This window comes from Anomalospiza imberbis, chromosome 7 (assembly GCF_031753505.1).
Source record: "Anomalospiza imberbis isolate Cuckoo-Finch-1a 21T00152 chromosome 7, ASM3175350v1, whole genome shotgun sequence".
Taxonomy (NCBI): Eukaryota; Metazoa; Chordata; class Aves; order Passeriformes; family Viduidae; genus Anomalospiza; species Anomalospiza imberbis.
The window spans coordinates 34,299,528-34,326,314 of record NC_089687.1 but is presented as its reverse complement, the minus strand read 5'-3'; the positions used below and the strand labels follow the sequence as shown (position 1 = coordinate 34,326,314).

Here is a 26,787-nt window from a genome sequence, read left to right as displayed (position 1 = left end):
CTCTTGCAACTCCCCAGCTTGACAAATCTGCTGCTGCTCAGTTATTTTTACTGATCTCATTTCCCTCCAGCACACACTAACGCTACTCTGCTGTAATCACAGGAGTTAAGGCAGGGTAAACTCAGGGGAGAGGGTTTTGGATTTGTTTATTGATGTCCTTTTTGTAATCTACTGCCAGTGTGGAAGGGTTACTACCTCTAAGCTTTGTAATGGCAGCACAGCTGTCTCACAGAGACCCTGGGGCACTGAGCCACACTGCCCATGTCAATAATCCAAGAGTCAACTGACAGCCTGGAGTCCTAACAACAAGCAGCTCCTGATTCCAGCCATGCCATGCCACTAAAGGTTTGCATTTTCAGTTCTCTGGCACAAGCCACAGCATCTTCACAGTGGCTCCTGAGAACATCTTCTCCGCCCACACATTTTTTGGGTGCTGTGTGCTCCTTCTTACCTTCATCACAGTACCAAGGCTGACAGTGATGCCTTCAGAAGGCTAACCTAGAACAGAGGCTACACAGAGTATCTATTTGTAAAAACCACAAAACTACTATTCATGAAAACCATAATTTGTTCTAATTCTTATTACTCTTACTTACTATTAATATTTTTTCTTTATACCCTTTTAAAGTTTTAAGCCTACTTTACTTTTCTCCAAATCGTACATCACAACAAAAAAGAAATACACTATTAACCAAAACTAAACCCACCACACTCATTAATACATTAACCAAGAAATCTCAAAATTAGAAAAATCTCAAATTAACAAACCAAAACCACTACACAAAGTTAAAGGATATAGTAGGGATTTATTAAAAGGCCTCAATGGCTCCATCTTGGGCAGCACAAGAGCCCAGCCCGGGCTACACCCAAGATGAACCAAAATGGTCACAAAATGGACAACTGGTCATGGGGTCTCTCACTTTTATAAGTTCTGGTCCATTTGCATATTGGAGTTAATTGTGCAATTACAGCTTTAGGTTATGAAGTCCCATCCTTCTAGTTTTTCTCTCTTCAGTCCACATTGTTTGTGCTCTTGGGCCTGAGATTTGGATCATCTGTCCTTGGTCCTCAGCTAAAGAAGGAATTTTTTTGTCTCCCTGCTCTGTGAAGAGAGCTCACCATCCCCTAATGTGCAGCTCAGAACTACACACTAAAGCAGCACAGAATCTGAAAAATATAAAACCTAAAACCTAAGACAACAACAGGGCACTCAGAGCAGACGTGTTTGTGTCACTTCAGGGCTCCTCAATGACAGAGCAACCCCCTCCAGCCTATGTAGAAAGAGCCAGGACAAACACCTGCAATCTGAGCCTTGTGTCTCATTTCCAGAGTAGAGCTTGGCATTCTGGGGTCCTGTGTTTCTCATTTTTCATGTGCCTTAGCTGCCCAGCCTACAGAGACCCCAGAGAGTCTGAAGCACAACACCATTTCCCTGGAAGCCTTTACCTCTCTAACTTTTGTTTTTTCTCTCAAAAGTCCTCTGTCTCAGCTAGATGGCAGATCAGAAAACAGCAGGGGAATCGTGAGACTTGCATAAAAGCATTTGCTCCTAGAAAACCTTTCGCTTCAAATCCAGCAGAATCAGAAGAAAGCTGTTCTCCTGATTGCTCCTTTTGGAAACCAAATCAACCCAAATCAAGAGAGCTTGTGTAACTCCCCCTCCTCTGACGGCTCTCTGGGCACAGCAGAAACAGTGGAGGATCATTCTCCTGAGTGCTTTCTGCCAGGAAACCATGCTCCAGTGCTCCCTGTGAAAGCTGCTGGGCAGGAACCCATAGCCAGGCAAGCACTGAAACAAATCTGAGGCCACTTGCTCCTGCCAAACATCATTCTGCTTCTTAACCTCAAAATAATCAGTAGGAAACTGCATGGCTCATTGCTTTCTTTTTAAATCCCTGGCAACACCCCCCACATATGTAAGAACTGCCTACACAAAACAGCTCTAGAAAGGTATTTGTCTCTATCAGGGCTGTTCTCTAAACAGCACCATGCATGGATGGAAACTGTTCTGCACATTGCTTGCCTTAAAAAAACTGGTAATACCTCTATCTAAGCCAGTGGAATATTTATTTGGCCTTGTAAGGGTATGTTGAAAATAATGTGATCTGCTTTCATTCTAACTACAACCCCAGGAAAACCTGCATCTGGTTTGGCAGTATCTCTACATAAATATACAACAAGTCATTCACTTCCATATTTTTCACATTATTGCTAGTACAAGCATCACTGTAAACCTTCCTTGTGTCTTTCTAGAGGGTAAACTCTACTCTTAATCCTCACCTCCAAATACACCATGATAACCAGGCTCTGACCTAATAGCCAGAATGGTCCTTCTCATTGCAATTATAAAGGGCTAATGTATACCTATAAATGTATATTTCTATAGGTTTGAAATACATGTCTTTATATATACATGAGCCTCCCCATGGAGCTACATACAGACATGTATATATTTATGGAGAAAAAGACCTTCTTTCCTTTTGAAATCCTATCTCTAACCCTTGACACCAGGTGAACGCCATTTCCCACCTTAGCTTTTAAAGTCAGCAAAAAAAAAAATTGAAAAAATTGTTTTCCAACCACTTTCTTTCACAAAGCCTAGCATTCAACAATCAACAATATGGGAAACTGCTGTAACCCTAGAAAAAGCTTGTCTCTCCTTATTGTTCATGAGGTATCCAGAAACAAAGTACTCTCTTCACTCCTTATCTTCTAAAAACCTCAATTTATCGTGCCTAATCTGATGTATCTTGACAATCTATTTTCCATTGCAACATTGATCTTGAAAGATCGCCCCTTGTAGGAATTCAGCCTTATTTCAGGTTGCTAGACCTATACAGTACAGTGGGAACATTTTTTTCCTGAAACCCAGCTTGAATGGAGAGTAAACTAAGCCAGCCAAGTGCTACACCTCCCCCAAAACTGGCCCCAAATCTATTCCTTTAATCCTTTCCCTAGTATTCCTTATCCTTTCTCACCTCCTGGCAGAGATCAAGACCAAACCACTACGAACACTTCAAAATTAATATAATTAATAAAATTAATATAATTACCATTGTCTGATGGTACATTAAATGTGAGCCAACCATCTACTGACACCTGCCCAGTGCAGTTTGGCTCAGAGACACCTGAAGAAGGCTGGAAACTCACACCCAGGGTTTGCTGTCAGGAGGAGACAGCCAGAAACCCTCTTAGGAAAGCACCTGGGAAATCTTAGACACTCCAATCTTATCAGAGGTTTCCTGTTAAAACAGCTCTTCCTTTGATTTCCATACTGTGAGTGAGATTAAGAAAATTTTTTTTCCTGCATGAGTTCAAATGCCTTTGTGAATATAAGCACAGGTGAATTCCTGCTGCATGTAAGTAATTTATGGGATTCAAACATCCTGACAACACCAAAAATTGAATTAATTATTTGAAATAATCAAGATTTTTTTATTTGCATGGAGTTTCTTTCCTTTTCTCTAAAGAGGAGTGAAGCACTCTGAGAGATCACATTCTTTGTTCTCTTCCTCCAAATTAATTAGAATAAAATAGGAAAAAAAAATCAGAAAAATGAAGCCCATAATTCTTCACTCAGTTATTTCAATTTTCCAGGACTAGAATCTGGTTGCAATCACTCTTTCATGCTCTGTGAATAAGGGGTCAAGTGTGTATTTGAAGAACTGGTTTGAGTATGTAAGTTAATTTTCAGTGGTAATAGGCTTGTATCCCACCACAGCAAATCCAGTTTGCTAGTCCCAGCTAAGACAAAATCTTATACTAAAAGCCTAAAATACCATGGCTCCATGTTTGTGATTAGATTTTTGAAACCTAAGAAGAAAAATGCTCTCTCCTGAGCTTTTCTTATGGTTCCCAACTTCTGGATGGCTATGAGGAAGAGTGCACTAAAACCTCTTTATTTGTAGTGGGCAAATAGTTTTACACTCTTTCTGCTTTATCCAGCTGTTTATATTCATTGTGTTCATGGAAATACTGTATTTTGAGATTACTGATCTCTTGTGAAAGGTTAGAATAAACTGCTTCAAAAGTTACTGTGGTAAGAATGCCAGACTATCGCCTCCAGAGACAAATTTTATATCTGAAGCCAGGCTAAAAGAGCAGGAAGAGATTTGGTATGGATTTACATAAAACTTGAAAGCAGAGTTAAGGAATCTGACTTCAAGATCCTCCCTGAATCCTTATGGAATCTGGATCCAGCAGTTCAAAGCTGGGCCCCATCTGAACACAGAAAGCCCCACACCATGGATCATCCCAGTCCAATTTTCACTGGGGACATTTCTGTTTAGGAATTTTCTCTTTTGTGTGCTGCTTCACTGGAGCTTGATGAAAATCAGACACAAAACAGTCACACTTAACTAAAGACTAAGCAAAAAAGGCAACAGAATGTACTGACTTTGCAGTCAATTAATATATGAATATTAAATGTGTTTCCCCTCTTCAGCCCTCCTATTTTCTCATGAGTTCTGCCAAGGGGCATTGTGCTTTGTATATTCAGATACTTCTCAATTCTGTAATGGTTTTCTAGTTGAAGTCATGCATAAAGGGATGGAAAACATAGCCTGCTTTACTGAAGTCAGACCCTGCAAGCACTGATGAGCTATTTTTAATATTCCTAACACATGAAGCCTCTGCTCCAAGGCATTTATGTAACTTTTCTTTGTTTAGTACCACCTCCATCATAACATAAGTATTTGCAGATCACTGAAAGCAGATCTCTTTAAAAGCATAAACTACCTTGAAAACATTAAATCTGTAAAAACTTATCAGGTTTATAAAGAAATAATTGAGTGATAGGGCCTTATTTGAAACAAATGGAAAAACTACCTCAATGTAAATTATTTGTCGTTATCAGAATTTAACTTCTTCAACTCCTCCTCAATAAATTCCTTGGCTTTCACTACAGCTGCCTGTGCTAAAATGTTGCTATCTGAGACAGGCAGACATTGTTAGACACCCAAAATAGCTAGTTTAAATTTTTCTTATATTAGCAAGTAGGTAGAAATCTTTCTTTTAACTTATGCAATGCAACAGTACCAGAGTGTCATCTCAAAAGACTCACTCTCTGCCAGAGTGTCATCTCAAAAGACTTCATCTGGGACAGGGAACCTGCTTATGTGGTCCTGTGTACCACAGATCTTGGGGCCACAAGTGTGCGTGAACTCGTGGTTTGTCGAGTTTCCAGGGAGCCTAAAGCCAGCCTGTGATGGGCTGTGCAAAACTCTGTTGCAGAAATCAGATTAATACACACTACCTCAATTTGATAAATTAAACAGTTGACATGTAAAGTCAGGATGCAATCTGGTGGCCTTTCAGTGCCCATCACCGTCCACACCTGGCAAAGGCTGGAGTGGCCTTTAGAAATTCTCCTTGTCAGGCAATGACAGATAAAGCCTCCCCTGGCTGATGGGCTGTAGATCAGATTACCACAGAGGGAATTTCACAACCACACTAGATTCCAATATTTTTTTTCTCTCTTTATTCTGGCTAAGAATTCAATTTTCTTTTATATGAAAAAATATGGCCAGCATATTTTTTCTCATCTAAGCTGAAGGTAACTTCACTTAGAATAGCTTTGCTTGAAGCCCTTCTCCTAAATGTAGTGCAATGAACTTTGCAGCTTCTTTCCAAGTTGCAGAATGCCCTCCATTTTCACTGGCTTTTCCTGATTAGACCTTTATATTTCTGATTTCCTCTGTGATTCATGTCCATGCAATAAGGTGGAAATTTTAATAACACAGTTTTGGATGCAATGTTATTCACAGGTCTGCATCAACTTCTATGGCTACACTCCTGAAATTACCCTCTTCAGTTATATCTATTAATTTCCCATGAAGTGTAAGAGTTCTCTATATGTTATACCCCTAACCTGGAGCCACATCACATTGGTTTTCTAAGCAGCTTCTACTTCATTTCATCTCAAAATTCAAACAAAATATTTCTTATCATGTATTTTACTTTTCAGGTTTTTCATGCTGGTATCATGGCCAGGCAGCAGTTTAATTTTTTTTTTTTTAGAGTGTTCTCTTGCAAGTAGAGTCAGACTCACTTATGAGATTCAAGCAGTACAAGGAACTCTTTTTATGAGCCTGATCTGAATTTTGATTCTCTGATAAAAGTTGGAACAGGAGACAAAATTGGTGTGATTTAATTTATAATCTCTGAACCATGCCGTAAATGTAGCCCTCCTTCTCTGCTTTCAAATCAGTTACAATTTATTCCCGTGCATTATTTACACAGATCCATTTACTGAATAGTTTATTAAGAGATTTTCAGGTTGGTCTTGCTGCTTGGAGTTATTTTACATAAATTGAGGAACAGCTACTGGTTTGTTACCCTGTTCAGTATACATGCAGCAAAGAGGAAGATCACCTAAAACACACAGTATTGTTTCTGCTCCATCAAGGCTTCACAGAAGACACTTGCGCTATCTGAAGAAAAATGTATAGCAAGCAAAGAAATCCCAGAAAATACTCAAGGAGTCATAGCTGAGTTTGTGAAGCTTGTCTCAGCTGCCTGTGCTCAGAAATTTTCATATTGTGAGCTAGGAAAGAGGGCTGAAATCAAAATCAAGAAAAAGGGCATTAGGCACTTTGAAGGAGAAGGCTGTCCATCTGAGGAATTCAGCACTTCAGTTGGCAAAATGCTGGACATGACCATGCAGGCATGTGGGACAACCTGCTTTCTGAAACCAGGAGAGGCCAAGCCCCCCTCAGCACCCACAGTCCTGCTGACTTGGCAGTAATGATGCCTTAAGTTTTAGCTTTTCTATTTTCCAGATTCTGTGCTGCTTTAGTGTGTGGGTCTGGGCTTCATATGAGGGGATGGTGAGCTCTCTTCACAGAGCAGGGAGACAAAACAATTCCTTCTCTAGCTGGGGACCAAGGACAAATGATCCAAATCTCAGGCCCAAGAGCACAAATAACATGGACTGAAGAGAGAAAAACAAGAAGGATGGGACTTCATAACCTAAAGCTGTAATTGCGCAATTAACTCCAATATGCAAATGGATCAGAACTTATAAAAGTGAGAGACCCGGTGACCAGTTGTCCATTTTGTGACTCTTTTGGTTCATCTTGGGTGTAGCCCGGGCTGGGCTCTTGTGCTGCCCAAGGTGGAGCCATTGAGGCCTTTTAATAAATCCCTGCCTTATTCTTTAGCTCTGTCTAGTCTCTGTTCTAGGGCAGCCTTCAGAAGGCATCAGTAAAGCACTGCTAAATTCCAGAATGTACCAGCCTCTCCCAGGATCAAGAGCAGACAAAGGTCTCTTTACAGAACATTTCCAACTCCAAGACAGCCCTGGAGAGCTCCAGAAAGGAAAAGCACAACCCTTCTGAGAGCTGTTAACCTAAGGACACTATTTTAATTACTCAAACTGCAATAAATGCTACAGGTAACATACAGCAGAGGTGACTCAAAAATATCCACTTATGATTCTGGGATATGCAGTAGGATCATTACCATAATAAGCTCTGAGGAAATACAATGAAAACTATTACAGCTCCAGGAAAGATACATAAAATGAGTATAACAATATCTGCCTGACAGAGAAAAAGGAAGAAAGGTACATAATTTAGAGTACTGCTGTTACTGCCTTTAAGACAGATATAAAATGAGGAGTATTGCAGTTACCTAATTCTGGCAGACACACAGTGAAAATCATTAGTTATCTAGCTTTGAAGAGGACCTGTAATATGGAGTATTATTGTTACCTGTCCCTAAAAGACAGCAAGAAAGAGGGGGAGAGAGTGGTGATGGAAACCTGGACTGTTACCTGGTTCCTGAAGGCAGAAATTATGGGAAGATTTGCTGCTGCCCATAGCTGTGCTTTACAGCTACTAATTCATGGAAGGAGGGCTGGGGAAAATGGAATGGTCTGAATTATACCTTGGCTGACTGGTACAAGGCCAGACTTCCAGCTGGGTGCAGCTGATAAAACTTACTCACTTTACTGTGTGGAGAATGAGAGGATGGGGAGGCAGGAGCGCCACAGCTCTCCGGGAGCCAGGACAGACTGTGCCAGTGATGCCTTGGACTGGCTACCTAGAAAAGAGGCTGGACAGAGTTAAAAATAAAGTCAGTATTTGTCAAAGGCCTTTAACAGATACACCTTGGGCAGTGCAGGAGCCTGGCAGAGGCTATACGCAAGATGGATGATGGTCATGAGTTTTTCTAAGATATAAGTTTGGTCTATTTGCATATCAGGGGTTAATTGTGCAATTACAGCTTCAGGTGATGAAGTCATTTCCCCCAGTTTGCTCTCCCCAATTTACTTTTGTTTATAGTTTTCAGGCCTGAGGCTGTGCTGATGACCTTGGTTGTCAGTTCTGACCACACTGTGATGAGAGCTTTCTAACACTCTACACAGAGTCATGCACTAATCCAATACAGGATCTAAAAAATAGAAAAGCAAAAACTTAAGGCATCACCAGGTGTCCTGGGGGACTGGATTTCCCCTGGATCCCCACCTGGATCCTCAGCTGCAGCAGCCTCCAAGCAGGCACCATTTCTCCACGCACTGCCAGGAGCAGGTAGGAAGCTGTGGGCAAGAGCAAAGGTCCAGAGAAAGGGATGGCAGAAATGTAGTTTTTGAGAGCTCTGTGCCACAGGATGTAGAGCTGCAATACATATACATTTCTGCAGAGGAAAATAAAATGCTTGAAGCTTTCTGTAGCCTTCAGAGTCTATCCCTTCCCTGGATGAATGACACCTACTTGAACATCAAAGGGGCAACTGGGAAAAAAGTTTGTTGTTTTGGTTTTTATGCCTTTATCACAAGATACAGTCATGGCTCAGATGGCACAAATGCTAAATGCAGTTCCTACCACACTCCTCTGTATTTTCCTCATACTCAGGCTTTGAATTTCTTTTCCAAGGGCATAATACTGACAACACTTAAGGTCCAGTGAAGTGTTCCATTTTAGCTCACTCAGTTTTAAGGGTCAGATCCTTTATTAAATTCCAGCTCAAGGAACACAAAAGAAACTCCACTGCTGCTCAGATTAATCCTTTTTTCCCTGTTCTGACCACTATTTTCCATCCATCAGATGGAAAGATGTGAAGTTCAGCTGAAACAAGTGAATCTTGTGATTCATTTGTAATATTGAAGAAAGGTAGTCCAGAGAGCAAGGAAGGGAGCACTGAGTGGGCACGGAACACTTGCCTTGCATCCACAATAATACCATCCCTTCCTCTGACAACATGTCATTGGATCTCATCTCCTCCAGGCAGTAAAATAGACCACACACCACCCTGAGACTTTCAGGCAGAAGCTGTGAGCCTACAAACACCCTCCAGCAATGCCCCTTCCCAGCATCTATACCCAGCATTAAGTAAGGATGCCGTTTATCACCGGGGTGCAGCTGCTCGTGTACACATCAAAGATCACAGCCTGAAACTGCATCCCACAGGATGCACACCCTCTTCCAAGCTGGAAAAGGCTCCTGAGTTCTTCCCTCTGAGGGGAAAACCAGGCAGAAATCAGCACAAAGTTTTGCTCTTGTACCTGCCACACGGACACATTCCACTGAGCAGGTGAAAGCTCCTTGTGGCAGAGCCATTGGTTTCTCTTTAATGAGGACAACTGGATACAAGCAGTCAAGTTAATTTGTAAATTATTTCAATTTTCGCTCCAAACTCTGAAACTAAAAAAAGAGCAATTATTTTTTACTTTAATTTGACTGTTCTGTGCGTGCTTATGTTGACCTGAACTGGAAAGGATGACCTGCTGACAGGGCCCTTCAGACACTGCCCCATGTGAAGCCTCTGAGAACATCTTCTCTTGGGGACACTTTGAGACCTTGAGCCATGCAGACCCTAAACTCCAATCTTGGACACTGAATTCCTGTCCTTAATACTGTTTTACACTCTTTGTCAGGCAATAGAACCTTGGTTTTAAACCATGTCTAAGGCTGTTAATCCTCAGTCATGTTTTTTGTGACCCAAATTATTATTACCAAAAAAATTAGTGGTATTAGAAGTGGATCTAAGTTACGCAAAGTTATGCAAAGCTTTGCTCTCCTGGGTTGACCTTAGAGTCAGCAAGAAGACACTTCAGAATGCTGTTCACTTGGTGAGAGGAGAGTGGCACAATGCAGACATCAGTAATTAATAAAAAATTAATATGAATTGTAAATACCTAGTTTGATGATTATATGAAAAGATACAATACCCAGAACTGAACTTCTTCTGATTCCTGGGATCAGTTATCTAATATCAGGGACATGGTATTCTGGGAATAACATGTTCTTTCATTGACTTGCCTAAGTCTGAAAATAATTTAAAAAAAAATCCTGTCACCTTTTTCTTGTCTTTCCCCAGAATTTGTTTTTTTTCTCAATCTCTTTGGCTTTCTAATTTTTCTCTTTTGCTGTCATTTTTAATGAGTACACTTGGCTAGATGACAGGATTTCTGCAGAAATATGTCAACATTTGTCTTCTTTCCAATACACAAAGGCAAAATACATTCAAAGACTTTGAGTTTCAGAGTACCATGTTTCTCTCTGACTTTCATATTTATATGTGCATTTCACAAAACATACATGACCATTACTGGCATATTTCAGTGGAAAAAAATTATACACTATATAAATAATCTTTAAAAAAAATTTGGGCAGCTACTATTAAATATTTCAATTATCACTAAATTTCAATTCTCTGAGGAGAGCTGGATATAAAAATATATCAATTCTATTACATTATGACAAGAAATAATGTAAACTATCTAAGAAACATGCAAGAAATAAAGTCAAGAAAATTCTCAAGCTCAGCCCTCATATTAACATTCTCTGCCAATCTCGGGGCATGGGTCCTGCAGGAATATGAGGAATCACTGACACTTCATAGGGAAATGGATTTGTGAGCACTTCAACTTTGTACCTTTTTAGCTCCATAGCTTGAGAGACTGCTAATGGTTTTGTGGTTTCCTCTAACCACTTCTCCACTTCTTTGGCACCAAAAAGTTATTAAAAGTTGTTGTTTCAATGGAAAATACTTGATTGCAAGGGAAGGAAAAATCCCACCATTTTCTCTCCAGTTCACTCCAGCAATAATTACACTCTCCTGTACTGATCAAGCAGTTATCTGTTCACTCATACATAGAGGAAAGGAAAAAAAAAAAGAGGGGGGGGAGCTGAATGACCATGTAGAAGAAAGGAAAACAAAGAAATTCAGGTAATTTGAAATATAAGAACAACCTTAGCTCCGGAGGCAACTGAATTAATTCATACCTAAATGTTCCTTTTGCATCTTTGTTTTCATTCATTTCCTGCTTGGTACCAGCAACAGCAATACTGAAAAGTAGTGCATGACACCACAATCAGATGAGATATTTGTTGCAATGGCTAATTTGTACTCAGTAAATCACCCTTTCAAATGCTGTGAACTCTCCTTCCTGCTTTCTGATGCTTTTTATTCCTTTGAGAGTACAGTGAGTCCTACAGCCAAAGAAAACTCCCAGGATGCTGGAGGAGGATTTTGGCTTTATGACTCCCAAACATAAAAGGTGATAAATTTGTTTTCAGGTTGCTTTGACAGAGACATGACCAGAACATGTTCTATTCCCATACTTGGCCTTTGCCTGGGCACAAATAGGGAGATAATGAGACAGGTTTGTGCCACAGGGGATGCCCTGGTGTGTGGCAGGTTTTGGGGCAGGGGACCTGAACTCAGGAAGGCTGGGCAAGGAACTCCAGGTAAAAAAATCCCACATGACTGCTCTGATTTGGAGCCTAACTCAGGAACAGCACGAATCTTCCCTTTGAAAAGTCTTTGAAATCACTTGAAAGAAGGCAACAAAAGGCACACTCCTGAAAAAATAAGCTATGTGATTTTCTGCACCCCACAGTTCCTTCAGTGTGGGTTTAACTATCAGTTTAATTACTTCTGATTCCATTTTTTTTTTCATTTTTATATTGGTTGCACTGGAAATTCATGCAGATTATGAATGCTTCCCTCAGCGAGCTACCTGAATAAAGATTCAAGTAATAATACCTCAAACCTGTGAAGATGTCATTGCTAACCTCAGCACAAAGCACACGCTGCACTCCAACAACTCAGACTGCTATGACTCAAACCCAGAATCCTTTGGCTTGCAGCTGTACTTTTGTCAAAGAAATTCAAAGAGAAAAAGAGGAATAAAGTCAAAGTGTAAGTTCAGGAATGACCCCCTGTGTAAATTCACACACAACAAACCCAGCTTTGTAGTGACAAGGGATAATGAAGATCTAATTAAGACTGACTGGGCTCCCACTCTTGCCCAAAGGAGTGGGGGTGTCTCCTTACAGCCCAGACCATGCAGGGGGAGGATGCACAGCCCAAGGCTTTGCCCACCCACCAACAGTCTTTCCAAGCAGAGCCATGAAGGGAATTCTTTGGAATGCTCTAGGGAATGGACGCCTCTTCCCTTGCACTTCATATCTTGCTTACCCCTATCCTTTGGATGAGAATGTTGAAGAAAACTTGTTCACAGTAAAGCAGAAGGGATTTGGTTTTTTTGCCATTTTGTTAGTTTTTTTAACTTTCTTTGACTGACTCAGTTGTAACACCAACACACATTTCTGGGTGGGTAAAGAGACTATTCTGCATTATCGCAATTATTTCAAACTAAAGGTCTGAGCTCAGTCTAGTCACTGTTAGAGATTAAGACAAAGTTCCAGGGGAGCAGGTGATATATTTTGCCTTGTATCCTTAAATTCACCTCCCTCTGCAGCTGTCCCTGGGGTGGTATGACAGCAAAGAGCCCAGCCCAGCTGGTCCCATGCAAAAGGAACACCCTTGTATGGACAGGGAGAGCACCAGTGTTCCACTGTCCCTCTGAAAACAGTGACAGCTGGGGGGTGCCCCTGGGAATCCAGGGGATGTGCAGGGAGAGGTTTTCTTCATGGAGAAGGCAGTCATCACTGAGAAGGAGGAGAGGGTAGGAAGGGGACAGAGGTTGAGGGAGCAGCAGGCTGGAAGGTGCCAGGCCTAGGAAGGACTGGGTATTGTTTAGGGGGGTACTTTGCCCATTTCTATGCAGATGTCCACCATAACTAAAACCACAGAGCAGCCGGCACTCAGTATTTTGTTGTTAGTCACAAGTGAGCTCTAAGAAAGGCAAACACTTCAAACCAACCTGCTCTTTGCTGCCAACAAAAGCAGAGAACTCCCAGAGGCACAAGGCCAAGGCAGGGTGTTCCTGGTTCCACCAGGATCCAGAGTTCATGGCTTATTACCCACTTGTTCCTCCTTGTGGAGAACTCTGGGTTCTGACTTTTCCTTGGTGTCTCATTCAAACATCCACAGTATTGCTCTCAAATTTCCATTTCAAGGGCATCACTGCTTCTCAACAGGTTTTTGCCAATGGATATTCCAAAGGTTTCTATATGAGATGAAGTGACTTTTAGTTAAAAACACAACAAAAACACTGTAATTCATTAACACAAGGTAGAAATGCAGCATACATCACCAATAAACAAAAATTAATTTGATTTGCTAGCCTCTTTTAGCCCTTTAAAATACACCATAGCCCACAGGATTATTTCATGCGTTGCACACACCTGCTGTGCACAATGGAACAAGAACTGAAGGGCCCTTTTCATGGAAGATGAACTGAGAGGCACTTTGCTGCAGACATGTATTCCTTGAACCACCCTGTTCTCCAAGCAGAGTCATCTGCAGTGGGAAAGCCAAGAAAGCTCTATGGGGCTATAATATAATAAGATTTTTTTGTTGTCTGTGCATCTCTAAATCCCAAAGAAATGTCCTGGAGTACATGGATAGTAACTGTAGCACAGCTGCACAATGCTCAGACAGTCCCTCAAAAAATGGTTTTGGATGTAAGTAATACATGTTTAACAGATGCTTTAATAAATGTTTAATCCATTTTTCAGACCAGGAGATTGCTTAAACCCCTTTCATTCTCAGATCTATTGAACAGAGGGTAAGAAAGAACAGTGCATTAGAAATACTGGTTTTCAGTGACAAATTCAGCACAGTCACTGTCTCCCCACCCAATTTATGCTTTTTTTGGGAAGCTCAAAGGAGCACTGAAGTCCTGATCACTTTCTGCATGCTGGTCCTAGTGGTCCTGAGGGTGTCATCCTTGTTTTATATATCAAGGGGAGAGCATTAGTCTTGGGCCTATTTATGGTATTATTTCACTTTGGCTAAATAATTCCTTCTCGATTCTGTGGCCAGTTTTATTCATCAATCCCCATGAGAGGTTTACAAACTGTATCACAGAAAACAAATTTATTCCCTCCCTGATATTTAGCTTTCTTTTTTACCCTGTTCATGCTCAACTGACGTTTCCTGATAAAGACATGGTTGTCTTGCAGGCCATGCAAACTCAAACCTGAGGCAGGATCCTTAGTCAGAAAAGACAATGCCAGAGTTTGTGTCATTTTCCAGTGGATATATGGGAAATTCCAGGCTGCCCGGCAGGAAATGCAGCAATGAGCCCACCCACGATTCAGTGTGGCAAGCACAGAACAGCAAAAAGTTGCAAAAAAGGACTTGTACTGAGTATACAGCATGAGCTATATATTTGAATATCTCACAAATCCCTTTCACCTGTTAAAAGCACAGGCCAAAACTGCATTTTCCATCTCAGCATTTTTTGTAAATTTTCTCATCTTAACTTTTTTGCTTTATACTCCTGCCACTCTTGTGCAGTCTATTCCTCCTGTCCAGCCTGCTGATGTAGTAGGAATGCCTCAAGGAGGAAGCTGTGCCAGCAGAGGTGCCAATTCACCACCCATCTTGTGCTTTCAAATTTAATTCTAGTTTGCAACAAATTATGATCCTTTGAGCTGGAGCTTCTCTTTTCCTGATCCCTGTTAATGCACTTAATCCTTTTCTTGTTGCTGGTATCTGGAGGTCTTAATGTCTTTAATACATTTATTTTTTAAGCACTCCACAGAGGTGGGAGTTACATAATGCCCTGATCACAGCTGCCTGCATATCTCTGACTGTCTGGGTCCACATGATGTGCCCCAGGTCAAAGAGGAGGTCTGTGCTTGTGGCAAGAATATTATCTGCTCACCCAAGTCAGGCTGTAATACCCAAATCACTAATGGCCTGCTATCTTCTTAGCCCAGCCTTTCTAGTCTTAGTCTTTGAACTCCTCGTGGCAGAGATTTCTCTTATGCCAGGAAAGCATTTCAGCTTCTCCCACAACAAAGCCTGTGCTTGTAAAACAGCTGTACTGCTAGAGCTCAGAGAATCAGACAGAGAAGCTCTGGAGAAGGCTGAGTTTGGCAAAGAACAAAGGCCTGGAGGGGAAAAGGAAATAGGGTGAAAAATATGAAGGACATGAAAAATTTAGGAGAAAATTGCCCTAGTTCCCAGGAAATTGCCCATTATTTGGGTATTTAGAAATAAAGTAGCCTGTAAGCACATATTACATGAGTCAAATAACATTAGTTCTTATTTTTCATGCCAATGGATGCAACATATTTTATTAGAAGGACTCCTCAGTTTTCAGCACGGAAATTCAAAGTGGCCAGCAGGGATCTCTCTCCCACTCTGCCAGTTCCCTTTAAAATGAGCAGAATGTGGCCATCTGAGCTTGCCTTTGAGGCAGCTCTTTACAGTGTCCAGAAAGATGATTTCCCAGGCCTGAAGCAATGGAGAGTTTCTGCAGCAGCTCTGGTCACAGGACTAAGTGACAACACCTGCTCCAGCAGCGAACAGCAGCTCTGGTAGGAGGTGGGACAAGAGGGGACACTGGTGCTCCTTGGGGAGCACTGCCCACACCTCAGCTCCCCAGTGAGGACATTTGCAGGAGCTTGTGGAGGAGCTGGATGAGGTTTTATCTCAGCGTGGCCAGGAACATGGGCTGAATTGTGTGGGCTAAGGACAGACAGAGAGCCAAAGGTCTTTCCTCAAATACCTTCTCTAATGAAAAGGCTTGCTTTGAGAATTGAAATTGTTTTACCACCATGAAATAGGTAAACAAAGAAAACAAAAAGACACAGAGATATTATTAAAAATTATATATATATAGAAACTAAATTCAGATATTCCACAAAGGGTTATATAAATTGTCACAGGAACTTCCAGCACTTCACCAGATACCTTTTAGCCAGCAGAACATCTTTAATGTGCATTCACACAGGGAATAAAAGTGATCTTTCCCTTGACTGTCTGCCATTTGCAGTCTGTCAGTAGCTCCTGCTGGATGAGCATCTGTGTCAGAATATTTTTATGCCAGCATCAAACATTTTGACTGAAGTTCCCCATCAAACCAAGCTGCAACACGGGGGCAACCTGCATCACCCTATGCAGAGCAAGAATGTCAGAGGTGTTTTCACTCACAATCTCCTGCCTTTAGCCCCAGGATTTTTGGCAGGCAGCCTGAGCCTGCCCATCACACTGTGGGGATCGACCAAAAAGGCATTTTGTGCCAACAGCACTTGCTGATGTAAAGAAGAAAACAAGAACATCGGTCTGAATGGACCCTCTGCCTGGAACAAGAGGCAGTGACAATCCTAAACCAAGCATGCTTATATTGCTAGAACTCTGCCCATGGGGGTTTTTTATTGCAAACATCTGGCTGAGCACTTTGCACCCACAGAGAGGCCTGTAAGCTAAAGCAATGTCCTTCCTAAAACCTCTGGTGGGAGCTCTGTCTACCTTCACTGAGGCTGAGTTCAACTTTTTATTTTAAATCCTGAAAATGGATTTGAACACATAAATCTGTAGGAACTATGAGAACCATTATAAACCAGCATGGAATTGATTTGGGGCAGCCTGTACACTTGTCTTCAGTGCTGCCCATAGTGTTCAATTCCAAGTTGCAGATAACCCTGTTGTGCTGGAGCTGTTTTAATTGATCATTTCTTTTTTAATTGATAATTTTATAGAGTTGACCAACTCTATAAATGCCATATATTTATGGCATTTCAAAGGAGCACATGTTGTAAGTTAAACACATTGTAAGTAGTTTGCAGCCCCAAGCCTGCAGCCCCTTGTTTTTAGCTGAGGAGAGGTACTCATATGTAGTAACAGTAAAAGTGAAGGTTTTCAGCTGCCAGGGAATTAAACCAGGGGTAGAATTAAGTTATTTCTGAGGATGCCACACACTGCCTCTGCCCCACCTCCCCCTGGGCACCTGCCAGCTCCTGGCAGAGCCCACCCTCTGTTCAGTCTGTATCCAGACCTGCAATTCCCATCAGAAACAGAACCAGTCCTGTGCAGCACAACTCCTGTGCCTGTGAGGAATGCCAAATGTGGCATTAAGCATCATCACTTGTCCAGGGTAGTTTGCTGACAAAGAAAGGGCCAGGACTGCTTCACTGTGACCTGGATCCACACACATATGTTTAGGTTCCTCCAGAGTGTTTTGTATGCAGGTCTTAGCATATGATCTGCACAATTCAGTAATGACCCGTGGCCACAGAGCTCTACAGTTGCAGGGAAGTATGGAGGGGCATTTTTTTACAGGGGAAAAACATGCTTACCCAGTAGAGAAGGCAGAGTTATCTCCAGAAAGCTGGCACAGACCTGTGAGTGGCGGGCTAATTGATAAGAAAAATCTCACCGCACACCAGAAGCTGCAGAGCTTATTGCTTCTGCCACATCAAGCCTGTGCTGTCCTTGATAAGGTTTCTAACACAAAATCCCTGCTTCTGACATCTGCTACTATCACCCAACAGATCAGATGCCAGAGGAATGAAGAATACTAACTATCACTAGATAAAGCAATCAAGAAAATACACATATGTCTGTATATGCAGACAATGGAAGAGCAAACAGGACTGGAAACAGTCTTACTTCTTGGCACAACAGTGCACACTTCATGCTTGATACCATAAAGAAAGGCTACAGACTCTGCAAAGGCCTCTTCCTCAGCTGCATGCTTTCCATGGACAGTGATTTTTTTTTTTCCTCCAGACTTCTCAATCTGCTATATTGCAACAGACAGAGCAAATTTGGACTCTTATTTCCTGCAGGTGCATCTCCCCTACACAGAGGAGTGCAGAAGGCACTGGGCCATGGCACAGAACAATGTGTGGTCCTTAGAGATTATTCCTCACCTATTCTTTATTTGCTTAACAACTGAATCTTTTACACTGCTTAAAGACTTCACTAATTGAACCTTTTCAAAAATGTTGTGCTGAAGCAGTACCATTATGGCTAAATGACATAAGGATCTTTAGGAACAAAAAAAAGGTAAAAGCAGAAGGAGCCTGTGGGCTTTCATGAATGGTATTTAATCTGTTAAATACCTTAAACATCACCTACATTTTATCTACAATGTCTAGATCCGATTAGCATTTTTGTTCTTTTCCTTTTATCACTCAGAGAGAGATGGGAACTTTGCACTTGACAAGGGGTTACAGATTTCCAGCAAAATGGTTTTTGAGAGGTGTATTTATAAAAATTTTATTTGAAACTCAAATACTTAACTGTCACTGTATTTCTTCTGTCTACCTCTTTAGAGATATCAGATTTTTAGTAACATTTCTGCATGTATGCTGCCCCAGTTACAGACTTAAAACACCCTGATAACTAGATGGTGGTGACAGCATTTATTGAGTGGAAAGCTGTATTAATTTCTCAATCCACAGAAGAGAGAACTGACACGTGCAGTTCTGAAGTGGTGTTACTCTGCACAACAATCCACAGGAGCTACAAACTGCACTCATCAGCAGTTACTGAGTCTGGGGAATCAGAGGCAAATCAGAGCACCACTAACACCACTGACATTTGGAGTTGCTTAAAATGACCAAAACATAACTGAGAATGTTACTACTTTGCTTTTTCAGATGTTCTGAGACCCTCACTTCAGAAGCCTTTAAAATAGTAGAGCTGAGAGGAGAGATGGAGGGCAGTTTTGTCAATTTAGTGATTACACCACTCAGAAAGCAGGGCACCAACAGAGCTTCTTAGCAAAACCCTAGGTCTGAACTCCCTAAAAGACTCCAAGTTTGCTTTTAGTCCCTATATGAGTTTATATGCCAGGCCTCACCTCAATTTAAGCCAATCTATATTTTATTATCATTAATCTCTCTCTGGCAGCTTGTAGGGGACATAACTCCTAGAATAGATAGAGCAGGAGAGCCTCCATGCAGGTAGGAAGGTGTTACATGACTAAATCCACCCACAGCTTCAACCAGATGCAAGGAAGATTTCTCTGAAGAAAATTCAGTCACACCAGTTCTTGGTCCACCTGGGGATAACTTCATCTTTAAAACAAACTACAACCAGAACAGAAAGTGCACCTGCTGCTCACAGAGACCCCCTCTCTCTCAAAGTTTCAAACCAAATTTTCCCAAGAGTCACACCTTGCTTATACACTCAGAAAACCCAATTTAAAACCAAAACATAAAGATCAGTTTGTGATGCACACCCAGACAGCATCAATCCTCCTGTGCCACACAGTACACACATTTGGGAGCTGCTCGACATTTTGGCTTTCTGCTTGTAGAATTAATGTTTTTCTTCCCAAAAAGTCATTTTGAGTACAAGAGGATGGTCTGAGTGAGAGTGGAGGGATGTTGCTGCAGGGCTGGACAGCTCTCCTCAAGGGAAGGGCTGTTTGGGGTTAGAGATCAGAGCCCAGATACCTTCCACCCTCTGTGTCCACCCCGCCATGCTCATGTGTCACCAAACTCTCATTTTCAATTACTGACTGTCAGACTTTTCCCCATTTTTACACTTGCCTGTAGCATTCTCTAAAAGGCACAGTATTTTTTTTTTCAAGTAATTACTCACACTCCAGATGGATGAAGCATCACTCAGATCCTGCAGCACAAAAAGTCACTTTGCACTGCAGTCCCATTCATGACTTTGCATAAAGTTCCCTTTCCAGCATTCCCCCAGCCCCAGTCCCAGAGAACTGCAGCCCTGACAGGAACCTTTGCTCTGCCCCAGTCCACTTGACATCACATTCTCTCAGTTTTCATGCCTGCAGTATCTGAGCCAGCAGCTCCTGTAGCTCAGCTTAGCTCCAAGCATTTTAAATCCACAGAATTGAGAGAAAACTATTTGGATCTTTAATGAGCTGATCTCAGGGGTAAATCACAAAATAGAGCCAAAAGCTTTCAGGCCCAGAACATGACAGAACCTCAACACCATTTAGGATGTCCATGAGTTGTCACAGAGCCCTCAGGTTTTATGTCTATTCCCAACATTATGGGTCCTGCTACTTCCAAAAATTCCAAAAACTCCTACTGAATTTTGAGTTTTCAGTCCATATAAGGAAAAAAAAACCCATCTAATTTCATTAATCTCCAAATTTTTCCTGCAAGATGCTGTTAAATTACTCCCATTCTTTCCAGTGATACTGGTCTTTGACTCACAATTGCAAGAAGAAATAAAATCAGAAAATATTTTATTAAAACCATATGGACAATCAAGCACATATTTAGCTAAGACTTTTTTACTGAGTCAGATCTAAGGTCAAGAATTTAATAGATGCTTCCCTCTGTCTTTACTAAACTGTGTTCTTCTGCTCATTACTCTGAGATAGTCACCACTGCTTCCTTTTTTATCTGGACTTCCATTCTCCACTGCTTTTTCATCTCATAGAAACAGATTCTTTGATTTTACAACAGTTTTAATGTCACAAGAAAGGAATAAAAAATGAGGCTATTAATCTCCACGTAAAATGAAACTACTCATGATAGCTTCCCTTTCCAAAATCCATTTGTTACCTCTGCTTGGACTTGGCATCAGTGGCTGCTCCCCAGGAGACAGCCCAAATCGTCACCCTTTGGATTTAACACTTCCACTTCTGCTTTTTTTTGCCTTTTTTTTTTTTTTTTTTAATCCAAACAATAGTCTTAGCATTTGTAGGGGCTCCAGAAGCTGAGGTGCTCTCATTTTGCTGAGGAAAGCCTAAGCAATATCTCCTATAATTTTATTCTCCCTGGATTACCTTGCTACCACAGAATTTTAAAAGAGCTTGTTCTTTCATGTTTCTAAACATGACCACTTATTTCAAATGTTCTTCCAGAGCTGGATCCTATGATCTGGGTTTGGTTTTGGGTTTTTTTTTCCTTAAATGTTTAAATATGTTGTGGAAAACATTTCATTACTCTTTTAGACTAGAAATTTAAATATAGAACAGCAATAAAATCTTTCAGAAAGGTAATCTGCTTTCTTACTGTATATTTTAATCACAGAAGAGCACATATCCCTCAAATTCCCAAAGAGAGACAATTCCTTGAAACGTTTTCACAGTTCTGATGAACAACTGAATTTTCTCAAGAGGGGGCTCCTTTTTCTTCATTATTGATTATTTTTGCCATTTCCCTTTTTAGTGGAGGGGTCTTTAAAGACCTTCTGAGGAAGTACAGTTTTGAGATGCTTCTTTAAAAACAGGTATTTAGCTACAATTAAAATTATATCCTTTGACTTATAAGGGATTAAATATCTGATTAATGCTGAGAAAACTAATTTCCACATGGCAGCAGCAGGATTGCCTACCTGCAGAGTGAACGACCCCTTTTCTAAACAACAGGACAGATGCTACATGGAGTACTTAAGTCAGGAATACTCTTGCTCCTCTTTCCCAGACTGCAAACTGAGGTTTGGGAACCCCTCTCCCAGACCTGTGTTGCACAGGGACATCATCTTGGGGCAGAAAGCTGGAAGCAGCTGCTCTTTAGAAAAGGCTAGATTTTTGTATAGAATTGGCTTCTGGGACTTAGCACAATTGGAGCCAAATTTTACAGCAGAGGTGAAGGAAATGCAAGTATTGCACTGTAGGAGACTGGGAAAATTTCAGGGGTAAAAGGAAAAGACAGCACCACAAAGCCTGAGGCATTCCTGTTTTAAAGGTCTGAGAGAATCTGTAGATCAATTACAAGGGGCCAGGAGCATTCAGAGTTTTCACTGGCCAAGGCACTGTATAAAACTAGCTAGGAATGCATCCTTGTTGCTGTTGCCCTCTGCCACTTGTTCAGGTAGGTCTCCAAACCGCAATCCTTACCACTCCAAATCAAATTAATATGGCAGAGAGGGAAAGTGCAGAGAGAAAAGTCATTCCCTCATCAGGCATCCTTACAGAGCCCCACAGGATCAAAATGTGGCCTTCAAACCTTTCTTTTAATCCATATATATTGCTGCTGCTCCAGCCCATGGAAGTGAGCAGATCTGTGCAGTGCTGGGGGCTGTGACAGCACAGTCCCACTCCCTTGCACATTGGACAGGCAGAGTGTGATAAACTCTACTCTAAAGCTTCAAACAGCTCCTCTTTTCCCTTTTCCACTGCCTTTGACAGCTTTATTTTGCAGGAAGCAAAAGCTTTAAAAAAGGAGGTGAATGGAACTCTAGTTTGATCACATTGAGACAGAATGTCTCAGAGAGAGGTTTCTGGGAAAGAAGAGTTGGATGCTTAAGTTCCTGCCCCACCTGCTATCAGTGACAATAAATATGATATTGGTTTATGAACATGATGCAAAACATTGGCTTTTCCCCCACCTCAAACATCAAAGAAAGAACACTTACAGTATTCCAGGATTCATTCTGGCAGATCTACACACTTGTGTTCAGAGGTATTTACATAATTATGATTCTGTTTACCAGTGAAGACACGTCATTTCTTGTTTCTCTTTTATATGGTCATTTGAGTTTAAAAAAAGTCAAATGTTTCTTCTTCCATTAGTTCACCCATCTGCCCTAGTAAGAACAAACATTGGGAAACAATGAATTCTACTTGCTGACAGCTGCCCATTGAAGTTCTCTGTGTGAACACAAGCAACAAGTGGAAACATATTAATGCCAAATAATTTCTAATTTTTCTTTAACTAGAAAAGGGTGAGAGGAAGGCACCAATGTAAAGGACATAAAGTGATAAGATACTGGAGAAGAAAAAAAAGTGGCCCTCCAGTTATGGCAGCTGCAGCTGCCAGAACAAACCCACTGGCAACATTCAGGGTGAGGGGTGAGATCCTCTTCTGGACAGAGCAATGGGTCAATTTTTAAAACTGTGCTTCTTGTTGATGCCATGTTTTAGAAGTTTATCTCTAATGTCTGCATCACAAAATGAGTTTAAATTACCATGATCAGTCATTTGTATTGTTGTCACCTATAAGTCATGTCTAGTCCTGAGCAGGGGGAGCTAAACAGCTTTGCTGTAGGGAAAGTACATGCTCAGGTGTCACTTTGGGATACAGACTGACTCCAAAATAAAGGTCTGCAAAATTACTTCTCCTCAAGTTCACACACTGCATGACATCCATGCCCCTAGGTCACATACTCATGGAGTTACTGCATTGTGGGTTATTATATTTGCCATCCTACGCTGTCTTGAATCACCTTCCACAGCTGTTGCAAAAGATGATCTCAGGATGATGCTCACTCTTTCTTCAGCTGTTTTTTCCTGCAATTTGACACCAACACCAAGAGCACCAATTTAGCTACCCCTTGGACCAGAGATTAACTATGGAGCAGCCAACTACAGAGGAGAAAAAAACACACATGATAAGAAGAGATGGACAAGCAACTAACTTTGAATCCAGAGGGTCTTGATGGACCCATTTTTGTTGTCCCTGAGGCACACCAGGGATGGATTATATTTGCTGCTGTTATCCTGCAGTGCCGTGACCTTAAGTCTTCCTGAAAATACAGAGGGTAGGGAGGGAGGGATAGATATGGAAGAAGCAGCACAGAAGATATAAATGAACTTCCCCACAAAACTCCAAAAAAATTGGAGCAAGTTTGGGTTTTTGGGAAGCAGTGAGAATAGAAGAGAATGTCCTACTTGCAAGGGCCCCAGGAGAGGGAAGGGGGAGCAGAAGGTGATTCACTGGAGTGGCATTGCAGAGTTCCTCACTGCTGAGGAGGAAGGCAGCAAAGGGGCCTTGGAAAGGACATCTGAGAAGCTCCTTGGTACAAGCAGTGACAGGAAAATCCTTCACAAGTGATTGAAAGAAAAGCCTCAGTTCTGAAGGACACAGAAACAGCTAGAAAAGGATGGTGTTATTAAAAGGCATAAAAAATGCATATTCAACAACAACAACAAAAATCAATAAAAAGGCTACTCCATTTACCACAACATCAAGGCTATAGTTACTTAAGTAAACATAACTTACGAAGATTATTTCACTGATACAGTACTTGATCAGTAATTCAATTACCATGCACATGCCTACATCAAACAGCTACACATTCAGAAGATCTCTTTGGCATATTTCCCAAAAGTGAACCTTCATGCATCTTTCATATAGCCAGTGTAATCAAATTTGCTTGTACACATAGCAGAACAAGCACTTTAAGTAATAGGACATAATCCTAACGCCAGTTTTTCTTTTTTAAAGAAATAAGAGAAAAAACCACCCCACTCCGTGATAAAAAAAAAAAAGAGAGCATGGAAGGAGAGAAGAAAATACAGGAGTGAGAATAGATAATACTCTGATCGTCATGAGGGCTGGTCCAAAGCCTGCAATGCAGTGTGGATATCCTTACACTGATCTGGGATAAGTTTTTCTAGCCCACCAAAAAGTCTGTGAGAACCAAATGTCCTGTGTCCCCCTGTGACAGTCCCAGGTCCTGGCAGATCTGTAAAACAGCTTTGCCCTGCAGCCTGGCTTGGCGTAGCCTCACCCTCCCCTGCTCCCAGGCATGTTCCAGCCATGCACATGCTTTGGACATGGCTCCTCAGGACAACAGCCAAATCATGGAAAAAGGAGCACAGAGGTGTAAATTCAAGGTTCCAGTTACCAGTTCCATCCTCAAAATATCAGTGCAACATATTTCAACAGCACTTTATCTCGCTTTCTTAACTGAGTTAAATTCTGCTAAGAAAACCATTTGATTTCCCATCTAGCTGTAGTGAATAGAGATTTATTTCATACATATTTTATTTTAGCAAGGCTGCATTTAGGCAGTTAAAATTTAATGGGAATATCCTCCTTCAAATTCTTCCCATCTGGATTATATAATCTTTACTACCAAGCTTTAGTCTGCCAATCTGTAGACCTGAAACTGATTTCACTACTTTCATCCAATGAACTAAATCTTCTCTTCCCTTTTATTTAATGTTCATTTCCTGTCTTTTCCCCCACATAAGGCAAAGGGTGATCTGAGGGTTAACAATAATGAAAATCTGCATTTAATACTAATAGCAACCCTTGATTTTAAAGGCCAAACTGGATAAGATTTATAAGGGCTAAAGTGCTCATAAATTTTACAGCCTACTACACACTCACAGATTTATACACATAGAGAGGAGCCAGTCATCCACAGAGCTGTAGCAGTTTCAGATGTACAGTCCCTGTTAAGCAGATGACTTGTTCAACACTGCCTATTGCTGCAGTAAAGTAAAAAAAATTATAAAGAAAGGCCTTATAAAATCAGGCCTGCTCTGTTAAAATCAATGGCTGGCCTTGTCAGGCTAGCCCTTTGCAAGTTCCCATGTGAAAGCAATCCTAATGAAAGCAGTTCATTAACATAACAATCTATTCCTGGGTGAAAAACCAACTAGCACTTGTATGAACTGTTTTTACACCCTTAGATAGAAAAATGAAAGCTATCTCTCACACACAACCTTTACTGCACATATACACAGTCAATACAGGGTAACACCTTGTTACTAACCAATAAAGTAATGTGCAAGAAAACTCTAAACAACTGGAGTCACACACAGGTCTGTAAAACTGTATAAAAAGGAGTTATGTCAATAAAGAATGGGCTTTTTCCACCATGAAGAAGATGGAGTCTGTGTGATTTATTCTGACGGCCTGTAACTATAGGAGGTATCTAAAATCATATTTGTTTCCAGGTAATTACATGCTCTAGGACAGTCATGGACCTGAAGAACTAAAAGCCCCTTTTCCTCTGTCCTGCTTGCATGAGTTTCTTCATTAAAGACAGTGAAGGAAAAAGGACTGGGCTGTGAGTAAGGATTGTGGTGATCTTCCATGCTGAGAGGCAACAGCCCCTTTCCTGGCATGCCATGGCTGTTCTTGTCTGAACAAAGCTGTCTGAAGGGAATAATCAACAGCTACACTAGGACTTTCAAACTACCCATCTAGATCCAGCATCCTGGTTGTCCAAAGCAACTGCTACTCTGCATTTTTCAGTGACAGACTAGATGCACTGTTGTTTCTGTTTTTATTTTGCAGAGGTCTTTGACAATATAAATTTGGGGGTCACATTTCAATGTATGCCATGGACTGCTCTCCTCCAGGCAAGTCTTTCATGGGTTCTAAGGACAACCCAGCCATGCAAGGCTTTGACAGGGAGCACAACTGAGACTTCAAACAAAAGCTGATGGGGCAGGTACACACCAACTTCTCCAAAGTAAAGCAAAAGAAGTGCTCTAGAGAAAGATTCCTCAAGGAAGTTTTCTTCCTTACTAAAGAACTCTCTTCCTTTGCTAAATTGCTTTGTTGCCTAAACTGTGAATACTGTCCCTCCAAAATCTCCCTAGGCCCTCCCATTTTCTGTACTAAGCATTTTCTTACACAAAAACATTTTAAAATCTGATTATTCTTCTTATCTTGCTATGCATGTGCTAGCCAAGATATCTGATGGCCCTGAGTTCTGCCAGGCAACACTGAGATCTCATATAATATTTACATATAAAAAATAAATTGCAAAAGAATTACTGCAAAATTTATATTCTACCACCCCTGTTAAAACTCTGCTTTAAGAGAATTTTTGTTCCTGAGAAGAAAGTGACTTCAGGAAGCACAAATCACCTGGAAGTGGCAAATCAGACATTTGAGACCATCTCTCCACAGGCATGGAGGGATGCCATCACAGCCTGACATCACTGATTGTAAAAGCATAAGGAGATCCTGTACATGCTCAGACCAAAGATTTGTTTCCAAGTTCCTTTCTTCAGCAGGG

The 26,787-nt window shown here is 41.2% G+C and overlaps 1 long non-coding RNA gene across 2 annotated transcripts in view; it reads right to left on the bottom strand.

The window, feature by feature from the left end:
• The window catches only part of LOC137477440 (uncharacterized), a 110,590-nt gene that overhangs the window by 21,136 nt on the left and 62,667 nt on the right, over positions 1 to 26,787 (bottom strand). For both annotated transcript variants that reach the window (XR_011000995.1, XR_011000998.1), the window contains exon 4: positions 13,115 to 13,360. This is a non-coding gene — a long non-coding RNA (uncharacterized lncRNA). The remainder of the gene's footprint in view (positions 1 to 13,114; positions 13,361 to 26,787) is intronic.